This window comes from Saccopteryx leptura, chromosome 3, assembly GCF_036850995.1.
Source record: "Saccopteryx leptura isolate mSacLep1 chromosome 3, mSacLep1_pri_phased_curated, whole genome shotgun sequence".
NCBI classification, from domain to species: domain Eukaryota; kingdom Metazoa; phylum Chordata; class Mammalia; order Chiroptera; family Emballonuridae; genus Saccopteryx; species Saccopteryx leptura.
This window is the reverse complement of record NC_089505.1, coordinates 94,626,994-94,638,220: the sequence shown is the minus strand read 5'-3', so window position 1 is coordinate 94,638,220 and position 11,227 is coordinate 94,626,994. Positions and strand designations below refer to the sequence as shown.

At 45.3% G+C, this 11,227-nt stretch overlaps 1 protein-coding gene across 1 annotated transcript in view; it reads left to right on the top strand.

Annotated features, from left to right (window-relative positions):
* The first annotated feature begins 8,809 nt into the window (after positions 1-8,809).
* Positions 8,810-11,227, top strand: part of FBXO42 (F-box protein 42) — an 81,020-nt gene continuing 78,602 nt past the window's right edge. Inside the window, exon 1 of the mRNA XM_066375182.1 lies at positions 8,810-9,024. The gene's annotated coding sequence lies outside the window, so the exon portion shown is untranslated. The remainder of the gene's footprint in view (positions 9,025-11,227) is intronic.

Below are 11,227 nucleotides of genomic sequence, written 5' to 3'. Positions count from 1 at the left end.
TGAAAGTTCAACTTCAAACACTTCCAACTTGAACAGCTCTATGATCTTATACAAGTTACTTAAGGGTTCTGTGTGTCAGTTTCCCCAAATGTAAAAAAAAGATAATAACAGTAGTTGCTTCTTCAAAAGTAGATTGTGAGGATTAAATGAGCTACTCTTCTGAAAAGATTAGAACACTGCTTGACCTTTAGTGAGTTCTAAGGTTTGCTTATTATCATTATGGGGGTTTCTTGCCTTCCCTAAGATTTATAATTATTGTATCTCTGATCGTGTGCGTTCTTTCTCAAGTCACAAAACGGGGGGGGGGGGACACCATGTATTTTTATTCTTATCGACATGTTTCTGTGGGCTTCTCAATACTAAAAACATGGCATTCAGTATTGTTGCATTTGGCTGCTGTGATCAAGTCATCTGAATTGAGATGTTTCTTTCTGAAGGAACAGCTTCCTGTTGAGAAATTTTGCAATTTGTATTCCTAATGATTCTTATTATTATAAATTGCAGTCATGGGAAGTCCCAGGTTTGATTCCTGGTCAGGGCACACAGGAGAAGCGTCCATCTGCTTCTCCACTCTTCCCCCTCTACTCCTCTCTATCTCTCTCTTCCCCTTCCACAGCCAAGGCTCTACTGGAGCAAACTCGACCCCAGTGCTGAGGACGGTTCTATGGTCTCGGCCTCAGGCTCTAGATTTGCTCCGGCCACAACGGAGCAATGGCTCAGATGGGCAGAGTATCGCCCCCTGGTGGGCATGCCAGCCAGGTGGATCCCAATAGAGCGCATGCCTCCCCACCTCTAACTCTGGAAAAATACAAAAAAAAAAAAAGAAAGAAAGAAAGGAATTGCTGTCATGTATTAAATGTCTCTAGTCTTTATTTAGAAATAAAAGTGAGCCTGACCAGGTGGTGGCGCAGTGGATAGAGCATCAGCTTGGAATGCAGATGACCCAGGTTCAAAACCCCAGCTTGAGCATGGGATCTCATTCAGCTTGAGCACGGGATCATGGCCATGACCCCATGGTCACTGGCTTGAGCTCAAAGGTTACTGGCTTGAAGCCCAAGCTTGCTGACTTGAGCCCAAGGTCACTAGCTTGATTGAGCAAGGGCTCACTCTCTCTACTGTCAAGCCCCAGGTCAAGGCACATATGAGAAAGCAATCAATGAACAACTAAGGTGCGGCATCAGAGAATTGATGCTCCTCATCTCTCTTCTTTCCTGCCTGTCTATCCCTATCTGTCCCTCTCTCTATCTCTCTCGCTAAAAAAAGAAGCCTGACCAGATGGTGGTGCAGTGGATAGCGCGACGGACTGGGATGAGGAAGGACCCAGGTTCATGACCCTGAGGTCACCAGCTTGAGCGCGGGCTCATCTGGCTTGAGCAAAGAGCTCACCAGCTTGGACCCAAGGTCGCTGGCTCCAGCAGGGGGTTACTCGGTCTGCTGAAGGCCCACGGTCAAGGCACATGTGAGAAAGCAATCAATGAACAACTAAGAAGTCGCAACGCGCAACGAGAAACTGATGATTGATGCTTCTCATCTCTCTCCATTCCTGTCTGTCTGTCCCTGTCTATCTCTGCCTCTGCTAAAAAAAAAAAAATGCATACATAAAAAAAGAAAAAAGAAAAAAACAGGCCCTGGCCGGTTGGCTCAGTGGTAGAGCGTCGGCCTGGTGTGTGGGAGTCCCGGGTTTGATTCCCGGCCACGGCACACAGGAGAAGCGCCCATCTGCTTCTCCACCCCTCCCCCTCTCCTTCCTCTCTGTCTCTCTCTTCTTCTCCCGCAGCCGAGGCTCCATTGGAGCAGGGATGGCCCAGGCACTGGGGATGGTTCCCTGGCCTCTGCCTCGGGCGCTAGAGTGGCTCTGGTCGCGACAGAGCGACGCCCCGGATGGGCAGAGCATCACCCCCTGGTGGGCGTGCCTGGTGGATCCCGGTTGGGCGCATGCGGGAGTCTGTCTGACTGCCTCCCTGTTTCCAGCTTCAGAAAAATACAAAGAAAAAAAAGAAAAGAAAAAAATAGAAGACGTGAAAGTGACATGCTTACTAATTCCCTGGTTTTATGATTTCATGGTGTAAACCACTCACTGTATGCTGAAGACTCCCAAATTTGATTTCCAGCCCTGAACTGACCTGGTGTTTCTGATTTATACAGATAGACTTCTCAATGGCATCTCCAATGAACATTCCACTAGCAGTTCAAACTTTCTATGTCTAAAATACAGCTAATACTGTTATCAGCCTGACCATCTTCAAAGATAAAAGACTTCGTCTTGTTCACTCTCTGGAACTATATTTACTTTGAATACATTCTCCTGTGAACCATTGTTTTAAATTAATTATTCTGATTGAGCTTTGGCAAAGGCAAGGTGGTGAAGACTATCACCTAAGTCAGGAGTCCCCAAACTACGGCCTGCGGGCCGCATGCGGCCCCCTGAGGCCATTTATCCGCCCCCCCGCTGCATTTCTGGAAGGGGCACCTCTTTCATTGGTGGTCAGTGAGAGGAGCATAGTTCCCATTGAAATACTGGTCAGTTTGTTGATTTAAATTTACTTGTTCTTTATTTTAAATATTGTATTTGTTCCCATTTTGTTTTTTTACTTTAAAATAAGATATGTGCAGTGTGCATAGGGATTTGTTCATAGTTTCTTTTATAGTCCGGCCCTCCAACGGTCTGAGGGACAGTGAATTGGCCCCCTGTGTAAAATGTTTGGGGACCCCTGACCTAAGTCTTACTCTTGAGATGTGATTAGTTTTTCGTAAATGCAACGGACATGCCATCATTTTAGGCTTTGTCATTACAGCATGTTACCAGGAGAGGGAGACCGCTTGTTACAATTTTGTTACGTTTGGCAAAGAGCCTTAACAAAAGAATTAGTTGGGCATTCCTGAGACTGAATTTTCTAGGAGACCAGAAAGAGAGAGATCTTGGAGGTCATCTGAGGATACTACAAAGGAAATAAGATTTATTCCACTAAATGTACAATCTGGAGGCCAGCCTTAGTTAATCATATAGGCCCCTTCTGACCTTGTGCAAGTCCCTTCCACATCTGTAGAATGAGGGGATGGGACTAAATAAGCTTCGCAATTGAGGAAGTGGTGGAGGTTTTTTTCTTAGGGGAAAAGCCCCCCAAATTGAGGCAGTAGCAGAGACTCTAAAGCAGGGGTCGGGAACCTATGGCTCGCGAACCAGATGTGGCTCTTTTTTTTTTTTTTAATTTTTATTTATTCATTTTAGAGAGGAGAGAGAGAGAGAGAAGGGCGGAGGAGCAGGAAGCATCAACTCCAATATGTGCCTTGACCAGACAGGCCTAGGGTTTCGAACTGGCAACCTCAGCATTTCCAGGTTGACATTTTATCCACTGCGCCACCACAGGTCAGGCCAGATGTGGCTCTTTTGATGGCTGCATCTGTCTCGCAGACAAATCTTTAATAAAAATAATAATAACGTTAAAAATATAAAACAGGCCCTGGCCGGTTGTCTCAATGGTAGAGCGTCGGCCTGGCGTGCAGAAGTCCCGGGTTCGATTCCCGGCCAGGGCATACAGGAGAAGCGCCCATCTGCTTCTCCACCCCTCCCCCTCTCCTTCCTCTCTGTCTCTCTCTTCCCCTCCCGCAGCTAAGGCTCCATTGGAGCAAAGATGGCCCGGGCGCTGGGGATGGCTCTGTGGCCTCTGCCTCAGGCACTAGAGTGGCTCTGGTCCTGACATAGCGACGCCCAGGATGGGCAGAGCATCGCCCCCTGGTGGGCAGAGCGTCGCCCCTGGTGGGCATGCTGGGTGGATCCCTGTCGGGTGGATCCCTGTCGGGTGCATGCGGGAGTCTGTCTGACTGTCTCTCCCCGTTTCCAGCTTCAGGGGAAAAAAAAATAAATTAAAAAAAAAATATATATATATAACATTCTCATGTATTACAATCCATTCATTTCCTACCGCTCATGTTCATGATTGTGAGTGGCTGGAGCCAATCACAGCTGTCCTCCAGGACAACACCAAATTTTTATTACACGGGTCGTTGCATGGCTCTCATGGAATTACATTTTAAAATATGTGGCGTTCATGGCTCTCGCAGCCAAAAAGGTTCCCGACCCCTGCTTTAAAGCATGAGCTTCTTTTTCTTGTGAAATATGTTTGATAATATTGTTCATGTTTGGGACTTAGACACTTGCACTCAAAACAACAGGCACCTTTGATACATCACATAAAACACTCTGACATGTGATGGGAATATAAGAGCAAAGCTCATAGCAAGAAAAGTTTCCATCTGATGTATCAACTGAGACTATGTGAACAATTGGGTTAAGAAATAAATGGCAACTTACTAATATTTACATGCAAGTGGCTTTTGACCCAGTAATTACATTTCTAGTAAATTTCCCTGTAGATATAGTTGCTTATATACATAAGAAAAGTACAGGAATATTCACTGCTACTTTGTTTATAGTCACAAAAGAAGAGAAACAAATTAAATGTCTGTCACTAGATAGAAGACTGAAATATTTTCAGCCTGACCAGGTGGTGGCACAGTACATAGAGAGCGTCAACCAGGTACGCAGAGAACCCAGGTTGGAAACCTCAAGATTGCCAGCTTTAGTGCAGGATCACTGGCTTCAGCATGGGATCATAGACATGATCCGATGGTCACTGGCTTGAGCTAGGGATCACTGGGTCAGCTGTTGCTCCCCAGTCTTGGCACAGAGGAGAAAGCAATTGATGAACAACTAAGGTGCTGCAAAGAATTGATGCTTTTCTCTCCCTTCCTGTCTGTCTGTCTCTCTGTGTGTCCCTCTTGCTAAAATATATATAACCCCAGTGGGTAGCTCAGTTGGTCAGAGTGTTGCTGCAATATGCCAAGGTTATGGGTTCCATCCCAGTCAGGGTACTTACTGTTATTTCAGGTTTATTTATTTATATGTGTATATATGTGTTTGTGTATACATGTCTGGAAAGATATCAGGAATTTGTAACAGTAGTCACCTTGGTGAAGGAAAGAAGTTTACCAAGTAGCTAAGGGACTGGCAGGATATTCTTAATTTTTATTAGATGTGCTTTTGTATCTTTTGAATGTTGTTCTATATGCATAGCTTACTTATTCTTTTTTAAAATATGCACTTTTATTTATTTATTTTTAAATTATTATTTTTATTTATTTATTCATTTAAATATTTTATTTATTGATTTTTAATTGATTTTTAGAGAGAGGGGAGAGAGAGAGAGAAGGGGGAGGAGCAGGAAGCATCAACTCCCATATGTGCCTTGACCAGGCAAGCCCAGGGTTTCGAACCAGCAACCTCAGTGTTCCAGGTCAACGCTTTATCCCACTGCGCCACCACAGGTCAGGCTATTTATTCATTTAAAGGAGAAAGAGAGAGAGAGAGAGAGAGAGAGAGAAGGGGTGGGAGGAGCCAGAAGCATCAACTCCCATGTGTGCCTTGATTGGGCAAGCCCAGGGTTTTGAACTGTCAAACTCAGCATTTTAGGTCGACACTTGATCATAGCTTACTTATTCTAAATAAGTACATAAATAAGTAATTAGCCTGACCAGGTGGTGGCGTAGTGGATAGAGCATTGGAGTAGGACACAACGGGCCCAGATTTGAAACCCCGAGGTCACCAGCTTGAGCACGGGCTCACCAGCTTGAGCATGGAGTCGCTGGCTTGAGTGTGGGATCATAGACATGACCCCATGGTCACTGGCTTGAGCAAGGGGTCATCGCTCTACTATAGCCCCCCCCCCCCAGGTCAAGGCACATATGAGAAAGCAATCAGTGAAAACTAAGGAGCTGCAACGAAGAATTGATGGTTCTCATCTCTCTCCCTTCCTGTCTGTCTGTCCCTATCTGTCCCTCTCTCAGGCTCTATCTCTGTCTCTGTCACAAAATAAACTTTAAAAAAAGAAAGAAATTAATTTCCATAACTGATTGACATTGACTATGGAGGGAAACTAACCTTTTGTTTACATGTATGAGAGAATTGACAGCCCTTTCATTCTAGCCTCATCCCTTGTTCCCTCCTCTCCAGTTGTGTCCCAGTAAGCCTTCACCCTGCAAAAAGATTATTATAAAACATTATGTTCATCACATATCCTTATCTCCAAATCTCACCACCTAGTAGGTAATATCCAGCTTTCCTCCTGATATTCCAGCCCATATATAAACTGACCTCAATCTTATCACTTCCTGTTTGTCAGAAGCAACATTATATAGAGTTCAAGAGCATAGGCCACCTGGGTTAGACCACCTGGGTTCAAACCCTGCTTGTGATCCTGGGTTGAACTACTTAATCCTTATGTGCCTCAGTTTTAGCATCTGCAAAATAAGCACAATGATGGCATTTACTTAGCAGTGTTTGGCACATAAGAGAACATAATAAACATCAACTCTATTATTAATTTTACTTTAATAATAATACTTGTATGCTTATCACAATTTATAATTTCATATGTCTTATTTACTTGTTTACTGTTTACTTCTCCCAGTAGATTAGAGGGGCCCTTCATGAGGGTATGGATTTTGTTAGTTTTATTTATCACATATCACTTGGTTTGGAACATTGTATGTGCTCACTAAATATTTGACTGACTGTGCCCTCTTAGTTGTCAAATTCCCATTTCATCCATCAAATATTTAGTGAGTCCCTACTGTGTGCCAATCTCTACAGTAGGTGATAAAGTAGTGAACAAAACAGAAAAATCCCTGCTGTTTTGAGCGAGATTCAGGACGCTTCTATATTTGAACCTGTTCTAACATGACCCAGCAGTTCCAAACCTAACTGGGATCAGAATTCCTAGGGAACTTTAGAAAAAGTCTGTAGTAGGGTCTAAGATGGGCCCTAAAACCAATACGGGGGTGGCGGGATTGTTTATAAATTCTGTGACAATTTTTAAGCTTGGGTGTTTTTTGTTTTGTTTTTTTCCATTTTTTCGAAGTGAGAAGCGGGGTGGGGGAGGCAGAGAGACTCCTGCATGAGCCTGACCAGGATCCACCCGACCCGGCATGCCCACTAGGGGCAGATGCTCGGCCCTTCTGGGGGCATTGCTCTGCTGAGGCCTGAGCCCTTCTAGCGCCTGAGGCCGAGGCCATGGAGCCATCCTCAGCGCCAGAGCCAGCTTTGCTCCAATGGAGCCTTGGCTGCGGGAGGGGAAGAGAGAGATAGAGAGGAAGGACAGGGGGAAGGGTGGAGAAGCAGATGGGCACTTCTCTTGTGTGCCCTGACTGGGAATCAAATCTGGGACTTCCACATGCTGGGCTGATGCTCTACCACTGAGCCAACCAGCCAGGGCCTAAGCTTGTTTTGTTTTTTTTCATTTTTTAAAATTTATTCATTTTGGAGGGGAGGGAGGGAGGGAGAGGGAGAGGGAGAGAGAGAGAGAGAGAGAGAGAGAGAGAGAGAGAGAGAGAAAGAGAAAGAGAGAGAGAGAGAAAGGGAGGGAGGAGCAGGAAGCTTCAACTCCCATATGTGCCTTGACCAGGCAAGCCCAGGGTTTTGAACCGGCAACCTCAGCATTCCAGGTCAATGCTTTATCCACTGCGTCACCCCAGGTCAGACTTTTTAAAAAAAATTTTAATTTATTTATTCATTTTAGAGAAGAGAGACACAGAGAGAGAGAGAGAAGGGGGGAGGAGCAGGAAGCATCAACTCCCATATGTGCCTTGACCGGGTAAGCCTAGGGTTTTGAACCGGCAACCTCAGCATTCCAGGTCGACGCTTTATCCACTGCGCCACCACAGGTCAGGCCTAAGCTTGGGGTTTTTAATGACATAATTTTAATATATTTTTTAATCAATTGTAATTGCCAAGTTTTTCTTTTGCAGTGACATTTCCTAATTGAAAGACTTGAGTTTATTAAATCAGTGTTTCTCATACTGGGATTCCTTGAATGTATTCCCAGGGTGTCTCTGCATTATTCAAGTTTAAGGAGCACAGATCTAGTGATTTCTAGAGTGAGGATGACTTAAGTGTGCTCAACAGAGAGGACTCGGGTTCTGATCCAGCCTGGTGTCCCAAGAGAGATCCCAGGAGGTCCATTTTATCCCAGGGTGGTAGGCTGACACCTCAAGGTTTCTTTGGTTTTTGGTGCAAGGGATGAAGACGGAAGCCCTTGGCCTTTGTATCTCTGGCATTTCCTTAGACCACATGCTGTTCCACAGGTTCATGAAAGTTCTCACCTACACATCAGATTGCTCCTTTGGAAGGGGACTTTTGCTGGATCTCGCTTCTGGCCTGGCGATAGTGATAGTAGAAAGTACAAGAGCTTTAGAACCAGATAAGTCGTGAGTTCAAATCCTCGCCTGCTCTAAGGTGTGTGGCCTTGGGAAAATGACTGATACTTCTCTGCACCTGTTTCTTCATCTGAAAAAATGAAGCTAGTACCAAGACATACAGTAGTTGTAATAATTAAGGGAGATTTCGCTTGCACAGCCAAGGAACTGGATTTCCCTCTTTCAGTTAACATCCAGGAGCACTTCCAACTTCCACAACAGTCTACCCCAGTGCTCATTTGTATCAAGGGTACAAATGAGTCAATACCTGGACAAACTTCTATCAGTCTCCAGCCAGTTGCCCCAGGCACTGAGAAGGAGGGTGGATGCAGATCTGGAGTAGCCTTTATTGTCTGGAAGAAGAAGGACAGAGAAGCGCGACGACTTCTCACTCTAGATGCGCTCCACCAGGGCGGCATCCCACGGTGGGGAGAACCTCTAGCCGGGACCACGCCCCTTCCCAAAATGACACCGCCTCCAGGCCGCCCCGCTCGGGCGCGTCGAGCCGACGTGTGTGCGCGCGCGTTCTCCGCGCCGGGCTCCGGCGCATGCGCGCTCCGCGCTGTCTTCTCCAGGCCAGAGCAGACCCCGGCGGCGGCGGTTGAGTGGAGGAAGATGGCGGCTCCAGGCGGCTCGGGGTCCGGCCAGCTGTGAGGATCCCTTAGTGCGGCAAGCGCGGCCTGAGGCTCAGCGCCTCTGCTCTGGTCCTGCCCCGGCTCCCTCGCCGCTGTCGTCAGCGGAGCTAACCTGAGAGCGTGGCGCGGGCTGGGCCAGGTGAGGTCTCTCCCCATCCCCGGCCGCGGCGGGGAGCTGGCGCCTCCTGCCCTTTATGCCACGGGCCCGGAGCGGGGAGTGGGCGCCCGGGGTCCCGCGCAGGCCCTGCATCCTGCGCGGTGGTCGGTGCCGGCTGGACTGGACCCTTTGCTGTCGTCATCCTCGACCTCCCTGGGTTAGGCAAGGAGGAGGAGAGCCCCTTCCCCGCCAGCCATTGGGATGGGAGTGAACCCGGCCCCTCTCTTCAAGCAGGGCGGTTCTCATCCCTTCACCGGGGCCACGAAGGGGTGTGTGACCTGGGAGAGGATGGCTGTAGGGATGTCAGGTCATCTTTTAACGCCATCGAATCTTGAACGCCTTTCGAGAGAAGCCCGAATCCTGTGCCCTCCAAATTTGGGGCTGCGGCGAGGGGCCAGCATCGCTGAAGCCGTAGCTGCAAAAGGGACAATTTTGGAATTGGCCTAAAAAATAAAACACAAGTAGCCTTTCCTACCCCCATAGCTTTTTGAGTGTTCCCCCTGCGAAGTGGGAACTGGGGATCTCCTTGGTGGAGACAGCAGTCCACGTTGTGACTGTGGAAGCCTTCTGGTGAGAATTGTGAAAGGAAACGGTGGAGGGTGGGAATGAATTTGTAAACGAAGTGGGGAGGGGGAGATCTTAATAGTTTCTGCAGAGTAATTTCGGTGCTAATGAAGTCCTCGATTGTTTGACGCTTTTGGATTGTTAACATTCGGAATAGCCAGTTGCTTTTGTCTGTCAAGACTCCCGAATTTTGTAGGAAAATAAAAGCTTCATTCCTTAATTGCTAAGCTTTTGGACTTTTCTGTGGTAGGATTTTGATTGCTCTGGATGAAAATTCAGACACGTTACCATTTCTCACTTGCTGGCAGAGACATCGTGCTATGCTTGTTCTTTTTTTTTTTTTGAGAACAACTTTTTGTTGTTCAAATGCTCATGAAAAAGTGATTTAGTTTCTCTCACTAGGGAAGTCAATTTGAAGTCTTGTGGTCTGGTTCTTCAGGAATGATGGCTTCAGTTGGAATTGTGCTAGGGGGAATTGTAGAGGTGATGTCTTTGGGTTGGACACACCAAATATCTTTTGTAACTTAAATTTGTTTTGCTGTGCTTAAGAATGATGACATCATGTGGGTTTAAAGGAGACAGGGAAAATTTAAGAGGGCACAGCATCATTTAGATTTGAACATTTAAAATTCACTATGTAGCTCATACAATGAATAGTGATGCTCTCTGTCAACGTTCCTAACTTTGAGCATATTCATGTGTATAATTTGAATGGATATCCTTTCATTTGTATGTTGTCATTTTATACACTGTAACTGTTTGCTTTTGACAAGCCCAGTAGAAATATATGACTCAGTCTACATTGACCATGGATGTCTTGTCTATTTAAAAAAGCTTTTAATTGTTAAAATGACAACTGTTTCATTTAGTATCAGCTAATTCTTTTAACTATTTTACCTTTTCTTAAAGCCATCTCCATAGAGATTTGATTTTTCTTAGTGCCTCTGCTAAGGATATAAACCTGAATCAACTTCTTTGTCATAGAAAATTGGAGAGCCACTCTGTATTTCAATTTGCTAATAATAAAGAGTCGTGAAATTCATGCAGTAAAACATTCTGGTGGTTTGACATTATGCTTTTTGGCATAATGTATTGCATTGTTGTGCTAAATCATCATCAGGTATTGATGCAATTTCATGACATCCATGACATCATTCGCTCCAGCATTTTGCCTTTCGTAGTTCCTTCTCAGAGTCACAGAAAGAACAGGATCAGGAAAATAGCTAAGGATGCTTCTTAATGTCTGATTTCTAGAAGAACTTTCATTTAACACTGCTTTATATATTTAAAACCATTCTGTAAAATTCAGAGCTGTGTGATTCCTGCCTATTATGAAGAGAAACAGAAAATGCCAGCAAGACCTCTGGGTTTTACAAGAATATTGAGGTTCCTAGGAGATGTTATCACTATGGTGAACAAATATGTGATTATCTTTGTGATTTCAGGGTTGTTTAGGTTAGTGAATTAACAATTCTATAAAACCACAAGCCATTTGGTTAAATAATGCCCTTCCCACTTTACAAGACTGTTTTGTGGATCAAAAGAAATAATGTTTGTAAAACTGCATTGTAAAATAAAAGGTAAATGTAAGAGTGATTATACAGTAATCAATTTTATGAAA